This window comes from Malus domestica, chromosome 04, assembly GCF_042453785.1.
Source record: "Malus domestica chromosome 04, GDT2T_hap1".
Classification (NCBI taxonomy): Eukaryota; Viridiplantae; Streptophyta; class Magnoliopsida; order Rosales; family Rosaceae; genus Malus; species Malus domestica.
This window is the reverse complement of record NC_091664.1, coordinates 3,887,278-3,896,235: the sequence shown is the minus strand read 5'-3', so window position 1 is coordinate 3,896,235 and position 8,958 is coordinate 3,887,278. Positions and strand designations below refer to the sequence as shown.

Genomic DNA, 8,958 nt, shown 5'->3' with positions numbered 1-8,958 from the left:
GACACCCATTGCGAGGGCACAGAGGCAGACCCATAATAAAAGGATTTAGACCAAAAGAATCGAACCCCAACATAGTCATGGGCCCAATTTCAAGTGAGGGCTCGTCAGGAATAGGGAAATGTCCACCCAAAAGCAAGAGTGGGCCACGCTCCCCACATCCAAAGCCCTTCTTCCCACAACCTGATTTCCCGCTCGAAAAGTGATTGGTGAATTCAAAAAATCACAATGTGATCTAATTTGAGAATCCGCCCCCCCCCCATTAATCACGCCCACACTAACATCCATATTCCTCCATTGCTCTCTCAATTTTCATATGGAAAATTTTATTTAAACACATGTAACATCTTTTTACACTCAACTTAAATTTTAAATGTTAATTATCTTTTTTACCCTATTACACAATTACTATTAAGTATAAATGAAATTAATAATAAAACTCAAATTTATGAATAAACCCAAATTATAATTAGACCATACCATCATTTCTTGTTTATCCTAGTTTCATTCAGGCTAAAACCTTAATAGCTATTATAGAAAAGAAAAAAAAACATTTTTTTTAGGGTAAATTACATAGTAGCCCCTCAGGTTTGAGCTTTATTGCAATCTCATACAACATCTTTAAAACATTTCACTTTCATACCTCAAGTACTATTTTATTTCAATTTCATACAGCCGTTAGATTTTCCATCCATTGATCTGTTAAATGCTGACGTGGCTGCCATATATATGACACGTGGCTGCCAAATGTCTGCCACGTGGCAAATAAAATAATTTAAAAAAAAAAAAAAACATATTTGCCATTTTTTTTCCTCTTTCTTCTTCTTCTTCTCTCTCTTTCTTCTTCTTCTGGGTTCGGACCTTTTTTTTTTTTTTCTTCTTCTTCTCCCTCCTCCTTTTTCTTCTTCTCTTCTTCTTCTTCCTCCTTCTTCTGGGTTCAGTCCCTTTTTTTTTTTTTTTTCTCTTTCTTCTTCTTCTCTTTCTCTTTCTTCTTCTCTTTCTCTTTCTTCTTCTTCTGGGTTCGGACCTTCTTTTTTTTTTTTTCTTCTTCTTCTTCTTCTTCTCCCTCCTCCTCCTCTTTCTTCTTCTCTTCTTCTTCTTCCTCCTTCTTCTTCTGGGTTCGGTCCTTTTTTTTTTTTCTCTTTCTTCTTCTTCTGGGTTCGGACCTTCTTTTTTTTTTTTCTTCTTCTTCTTCTTCTTCTCCCTCCTCCTCCTCTTTCTTCTTCTCTTCTTCTTCTTCCTCCTTTTTCTGGGTTCGGTCCCTTTTTTTTTTTTCTTCTTCCTCTTCTTCTTCTTCTTCTTCTTCTTCCTCCTCCTCCTCCTCCTCTTTCTTCTTCTTCCTCCTTCTTCTGGGTTCGGACCCCTTTCTTTTTTCTTTTTTTCTTCTTCTTCTTCTTCTTCTTTCTCCTCCCTCCTCTTTCTTCTTCTTCTTCTCTTTCTCTTTCTTCTTCTTCTGGGTTCAGACCTTTTTTTTTTCTTCCAATTTCAGGTTTTTTTAAAAAAAATTAAAAAAGTATTTTTATTTTCCACGTGGCAGACATTTGGCAGCCATGTGTCATATATGTGGCAGCCACGTCAGCATTTAACAGATCCATGGATGAAAAATCTAACGGTTGTATGAAATTGAAATAAAATAGTACTTGAGGTATGAAAGTGAAATGTTTTAAAGATGTTGTATGAGATTGCAATAAAGCTCAAACCTGAGGGGCTACTATGTAATTTACCCTTTTTTTTATTGATGGATGGTGATTTTGAAGTTTTAAATCATCCAACTAAAGTATGACTCGATTTATGGATTTTTTGTTCGTTTGATTTCAATTTTTTTAGAGTTTAGAAGATGAGTATTTGGGTTTCAATTTATTTTTCATCAATCCCGCATAGTTTGTTAAACTTTCTAAATTGTTGCAAATACTCTCCTGGTCTCTCTCTACACCCAAAAACACTAAAAGGACTTGCAAACATTCCAAGGACTTTCGATTCCATTTGCTTTTTCTTTGGGTCAAATTTCATGCATTTTATATTATATTTCTATTGTTTTTCTTTGCTGCTGCCATCTCTTCCCTCCTCCCTCCTCCCTCCTCCCTCCCAAATTTCTGGGCAATTTCATTATCAGGATGTGACAATGGGTGAAATGGTAGGTAGTTAAAGGACAGCCATAGGCTGTATTAATGTGCATTGTAGGTGAACCCCTATAATGGTGTTGTTGCTTTGAGTCAATTACTTGGTACAGTTTTCATATGGAGCTTATAAGCTCTGTTCCTATACTATGTGTCACAAGTGACCCGTCTTTGCAATCGCATTCCACCATAATGGCCATCTCATGATGAAATTTGGGAAAGAGAAGAAAATTAAGCTTTGAGACTTGAGGAAACTTGAGGATGAACCACTCCAATATGATTTACTATCATTAAAAGAGTTAAAAATTAAATGGGTGTACAGATAAATTTACATATTGAATTGAGTTTGAGATGACATTTTAGGTAGTAAATTTAGGTTTAATTAAAAATCAAATGGGTGCAAAGAGTAAGTTGAGTGTAAAAATAGGTTAGATGGGTTCAAATAAAATTTCCTTGTCCATATTTGGATCCAGTGGGTCAACGCCCAACTCCTACCCCGCATCCATCCCTGCCGGAGGTGCATCCCCTTTTGCTGCAAACTCCATCGCAAACTTTGGCGCCTGAACCTTCCAACCACGATCTTCCTCTTTCATCTCACCAAAACTACAATGCGTACCATCATCGGATCCCAGACCATCCTACCCAGCCATCAACCATACCCTAAAGACGACTTAACCTCATCGTTATGGCCCACAGGGTATTGATGGCAGTGCACACCTTTATGATCCATCTTACCACACAAATAACAGTATTTCGACAGTCGTTCATACTGTAGTAGGAGACCAATCAGAGCACCCCCTCAGAAACCGGTAGTCTTACTTGCATTCCCCTTCATAGCGGTTGGAAAACCTCAATGCCCACCTTAATGCGCATAAACTGGCCAATGCACATACCTTCCTTGTCGCAATCCACCGACACTAATCCCCGCTTAGCTGCCCCAAGTTCTTCCCCTATTCTCTTCAACATAAGGGACGGTGGAAGTCCATGTACTCACACCCAAAACTCTTGCTCACGTAGAGGAACCTCCACATGCACATCAAAACCCTTAACCTCAGCTAAAACCAATAGGGTTTTGCCAAAGTACCACAGACTACCTCGCAGCACACACTGCACTTCAGCCTCTAAATTAAAACAAAGCAGAATACGATTATCTCCTATCACCATAGCCTCCACGTCTGCCTTAGAACTCCACAAGTCTTTGAAGACTGCCATCACAAGGTTAGCTCTTATCGCCTTCCGCGATAACACTTTACCAACGAGGAAAAATTTGGGACATCGCAACCTTTCCGTAGCCGTATCACTAATCTCCACCTCCAACCCATCTTGTTAGGTGAGTTGGAACTTGGAATGAAAAAGCCGAAGAAAAGTCTCAATGCCAGTGACGAACATAGCCATCCCCCACCGTCGCACTGACGCACAAAAACCCTATATACTTTCTAATATTGCATAATAAATTTCCGTCTTTAGATTGTTTGAGGAATATTAAAGAAATATGAAAATAACACAAGAATTCCAATAATAACAATTATAAAGAAATTCACATCACTTATGTATGAGATTAATATAAACAACAAGAGATAAAGTTAGAAATACTGACAAACTTGGAGATTGAGACTTGCATAAATGCAATGTCCTAAAGACAAAATTTCGTCCATACTCTTGTGTTTGTAGTTCTGACACACTCTGACTCGAGATGTCCACTAGAATTCTGAATCCAAGCTATGCTGGCCGACACCTGGGAGGTGACAAAGCCATAAAGTGTAGTGATGTGGAAAATGTGAATGAATTTAAACCTAAAAGTGCCTAAATACAAGAGTGCGCGGTGAGCGGGAATGAACTCATTTCACACGTGATGACAGAGCATAAGTACAATACTGTAAGATCGGGTGAGAATTATACCATCGATGGTAATCGTCTACACCAAGATTTGCCAATAATCCTCGTCGGTGTGAAAACTCTGCTACTAGAACATGAAGGGGCGAAAAAACAAGGGTGAGTGGGCCTGCAAATAAAGTTTTAATAAAAACCTTTTGAAAGCGTTATAACCCCTTGCTGTAAAACCTGTATAGTTTCCAGAAAATCATACTACATATAAGTATGGAAATCAAATGCATCCTAATTGTAAGTCCAGAAATATGCCACAGCAAAATAGCTCAACAGTAACATAGATATGATCATGTGCTGTAATCTATGCTAGCATGTCAGTCGGAGTCACCTAATGTGACATGTACAACTGCACCTATCGCTCATCAGCCTATGCTAACACATGAGTCGGAGTCACCTAATGTGACCTGTATGACAGGCTAGGTGTAATAATAAACGCTCTAGTGCTACAATCACATCAAGCTTGCACTATGTGCAGTCACCTATGAGTCAGAACTGCCTATTGTAGTCTGTACGACAAGCTAGCACCTACTTAGATCTAAGGCGAGCGTGCGGTGTTAGGAGGTTAACATACACGTGAAGGCTGGCCTGGCCTCGGGCTGAGCACTCACCTGGGGTGTAGCAATGATGAGCAGACTATATTTAAGCATGCCATAATGATTCAACCATTTCAATCATCAATATAACTTGTCAATAAACTTACCTGCGCATCCCGTAAGATTATTGAGTGTTTCACCATAGTACAACATTTCTAATAACAATATTTAACCATGGCATGATATGCATAAATTAATTCAAAAGCATTTGTGGAAAATATCAATCATATATATATATATATATACTATAAAACGAAAAGACTCACTCACCCTTGTTTTTTCTCCCCTCCAAGTTCTAGTAGCAGAGTTTTCACACCGACGAGGATTATTGGCAAATCTTGGTGTAGACGATTACTATCAATGGTATAATTATCATCCTATCTTATTGTACTGTACTTATGCTCTGTCATCACGTATGAAAATGGGTTCATTCCCGCTCAAGAGTAAATATTAACTCTAATTTTCTATCATATAATACCAATGGTTTCATGGGTTTATATAGAAACTCAATTACTACTTATTAAAGAGATGTAACTTTTCATCAATAAGTATATACGTCGTCATTTAGTAAGGGAATGCACCTAAACAACATAACCTTTCTAAGAAATACGGTTAATACTATTTGTTATTCAATTATTAAAATTATATATTACAAATTTACAATATTTCATAGTGTAATATAAAATTTCCAAGATACTTGAGGGAGGAATGAGTTATCAGTTGTCCATATCATTGAATCAATCCACGGCTAATCTCATCAAAGTTTCTAATTACATCGTCAACCATTTCGGCTCTAAGAATCTCAAGATTTTCGAAACTCGTAGTCTGTATTCAACTCTCAAACTCGTCCAACCCAAACCGAAACTAGTTGGGTTGGGTGAGTCGGGGTAAGGTTTCGTCGAATCATGGCCCAACCATGATGGGTTAGCTTACAGGTTAGGTATTGATCTGACCCATCTTGACCTACAAAATTGTATGAAAGTTAAAAGGAAATTGTTATTAGCACTCCAAAAAACTCTTTATACATTCTGCACGAGTGTATTTTTCCTTCTAATTATAGAAAGTTTGAAGTGCCAAATGAGATTTTTTTAGTGTTAATAACAATTCCCGAAATAAATTACCAATTTCAACCCTCCCAAAATGATAGGATTAGAAAGAAAAACTTTTCCTTATTTCTGATCCTATTCTAGTCTCCTAAAAATAATATTATCTCCTACCTTTAATATATGTACCTCGAATTTAGAGGGTTACTAGAAAATAGGCCCACGCGTTGCGGCGGGACCTGAATAAATTCAACACAATCATGAATGAACAGAGTGGCAAAAAAACGCAACCAATAAGCATTTAGACAATGTTTTAGATAAAAATTTGAAGCAATAGTCAATAAAGAAAATACAAAACATAATTTTTTATGAGTTAATGATTCTTGCGGGTTCAATATAAACATCCATGAATTAAACTTAATATTTTATGAGTTAATGATACTTGTGGGTTGAATGTAAATATCCATGAATTTTGGTGAACATGTAAGCTACATTCATGCATTGTTAAAAAGCCACTCATTTTCTTAAATATGGAAGTTGCGATTTGTCTAAAAATATTTCTGGTTCGTTGAGAGAGTGCAGTTATCAACAACACATATTAAAGCACTTCGGGAAGAATGAGAAAGTTCACTACCAGATCCTTGATTCAAGTGCAATCGCTGTGGACCCCTAGATCAAAGGCAGCAGCAAGAGTAGATCACGATGTTGCGATGATAGTTCGATCTAAACTGCAAAAAATCAATGAGGTTCTGAGTAAGAATTCAAAGCGCAAATAAACGGACAATAGGAAAAATACCTCAATCTGTGACCTTTGATAAAAAAAAATTATGGCCTCTGCTCAATTTAAAGCCACATGTAGAAACCTATGCTCTAACCTGTGCATCACACACAGCATACACATTTTAAAACAAACAATAACAATCACAAAAGAACCAAGAGTGATGGCGTAAAAATGTCAGGCATGTGGCATCATTTGTCAATGAACAAAAATCAGATGCATCACGTATTCTAGAGGAATAGATAATTGAGAATTCCATTCACAGGGTCACCACCACAACAACAAACAATAGAAGCATGAACAAAAATATGCAAAACACATACAATGTGGTTTTTGCAGAGAGGTTGTAACACTGAAAAACCAGCAGAGCAAGAGGAAAAAGAGAAATGGAGAGCAAGGTGGTAGCCAAAAATGAAAACCAAAGTTATCAAATAGCAATTAGCACAAAATATCTTCTTAGCTCTTCTAATTTAATAATTTAAAAGCATTTGTTGTACTCCAACCAAAAGGTGGAGAACTGAACCACAACTGAACAGTGAACAAACCAGAAGGAAAAAAAAATGCCTTTTCAATTAGGATCAAACCATAAGCAGCCAAAGAAGAAAAAATTGGTTCGAAACTGAGACTTATCTTTTGAACCAAATGAAACTGACAGCTGGGGAGAACACCTCATCAATTGTTGTGGAAATGACCTTCATCAATTCTTGTGGAAATGACTTCCAGCTGGAACAAAATTACTGAAAGCAACCCTACCCTCGCCCTCCCTCCCTGCCTAGCCATCTCTCTGTGCACCCGTTTCCGACAAAAACGCAATCAAGCTTTCAGGCACCCCTAACCATTGATTTGATCATCCCACCCCTTGTTTCCAAACCACACGACTCTTCCCTCTCTCCTCTTCTCTCTGCCATCCCTGCAGGTCAGCCCTGGTCTTCTCTATGCCATCTCAGCAGGTCAGCTATGCTCTCTGTCTGTGACTCAAGTAAATTGATAGCAACCAAAAATGTATAATAAAAAACTAACCACAAAGCAATTTCATAAATTTATATATATATATAAAGGATCATATCAAAATGGTAAATTTGTCCGTCACAAACAATTCATAGCAACCAAACAAACTCAAGGAGCCCAAACACACAAAGCCCATTCTTATAAACCAATGGCATGGATGTAAATAACAATTGCAGCAACATTGCTTTTTGCAGTGCCAAATTCAATTAAGTAATACTCCTAAAAATATATATATTACATCATAAATACTAATTCTATTTACATCCTTGGTTTCATGAAAGGGAGTTGTTAGTGATACTGTAAAAAAGTTATTGCATTGTCAACTGAATACATATGTAAAACAAAGCAAAGTGAAAAGACAATTTAATAGTCCAATGAATTAAAAAAATCAGAAATGTGAGTTTTCACAAACAATTACTAAATTAATTTGAAAATTAAAATGGATGTAACAACTAACTGACCATCCTAAATCTCCTGCTTAATTCTGTTAGCCACATTGTTTGATATCTGTAGTCTATTGTCATTCAGCTTCACACATGTTTGAGTAGGGGACTCCATGAAAGCTACAATGTCCATAAAATGTAATTATTACTAATTATAAGCAATGTAATCAAACATACATAAAATGGTACGATCTAGTTTTATTCCTTTCCACAAAGCTCTCAGGTTCGACTCTTATGAAATGCTGAGTTCAATACAAATTATCAATAAAAGAAACACTCCAACATCTTTTGAGTTTAAGTACTACTACTTAAACATGTTAACACACCCATAAGCTAACTAATTTTAATTAGTCTTTGATGCACTTTCTATGTACTTATATGAAGAACCAACATAGTGAGTAAAAACAAATTCTTAGTAAAAGAATTAGCCAACAGAGTGAGTAAATATAACTTAAAGCTAAACCAAAAAAAGTAAGAGACACACAATTGATGTTCTTTATGTCCATCTAAGAGATGGGCAAGTAAATTTTGTGAAGAAAACACCTGCTGGTTTGTCCAACCTGAGAAGATATTAAGTTCTTATTGAAGATTCATTGCTTGAGTGGTTTATTTATTTAAGTGATTTCTATTTTGTTGAGAAAATGATACCGCCATAAAAATTAAAAAAGAAAGAAATACATACAGCGCAATCAAATCATTTTTTATGTCCTATACAGTCTGGTTGAAGGTGCCCGAATCAAAACAAAATAGATACCTGCAGACTTGCTTGCTCTAAGAGCAAGTCCACCCCTAAGGACTTTGCGCCAGCACCCAGCGCATTTATCCACTCAAATGAACAGTAACAGACTCCAATGAACAGTAATAGGCCAAGGCATCTCCACCCCTAAAAAAATGCGCTGGCACCTAGTGAAAAAATGCGCTGGCACAAACGATCTTCATCCCTACAAAATGCGCTGGCACCCAGTCCATTTAAAATATTTTTAAATTTTTTCTAAAAGAATAAAAAAATAAAATAGTTTTAATTTCGGATAGGATTTTTAACCAATCTCGTCACGCCACGTGTCATTATCTGAACGTACTATTTTGTGAATA

The 8,958-nt window shown here is 36.6% G+C and overlaps 1 long non-coding RNA gene across 1 annotated transcript; it reads right to left on the bottom strand.

The window, feature by feature from the left end:
- Positions 1-2,365: 2,365 nt before the first annotated feature.
- Positions 2,366-4,748, bottom strand: LOC139195124 (uncharacterized). Its single transcript, XR_011579762.1, has 2 exons — positions 4,014-4,748; positions 2,366-3,849 (listed from the first exon to the last, which is right to left on the bottom strand). It is a non-coding gene; the product is annotated as an uncharacterized lncRNA (long non-coding RNA).
- Between the last annotated feature and the right edge of the window lie 4,210 nt (positions 4,749-8,958).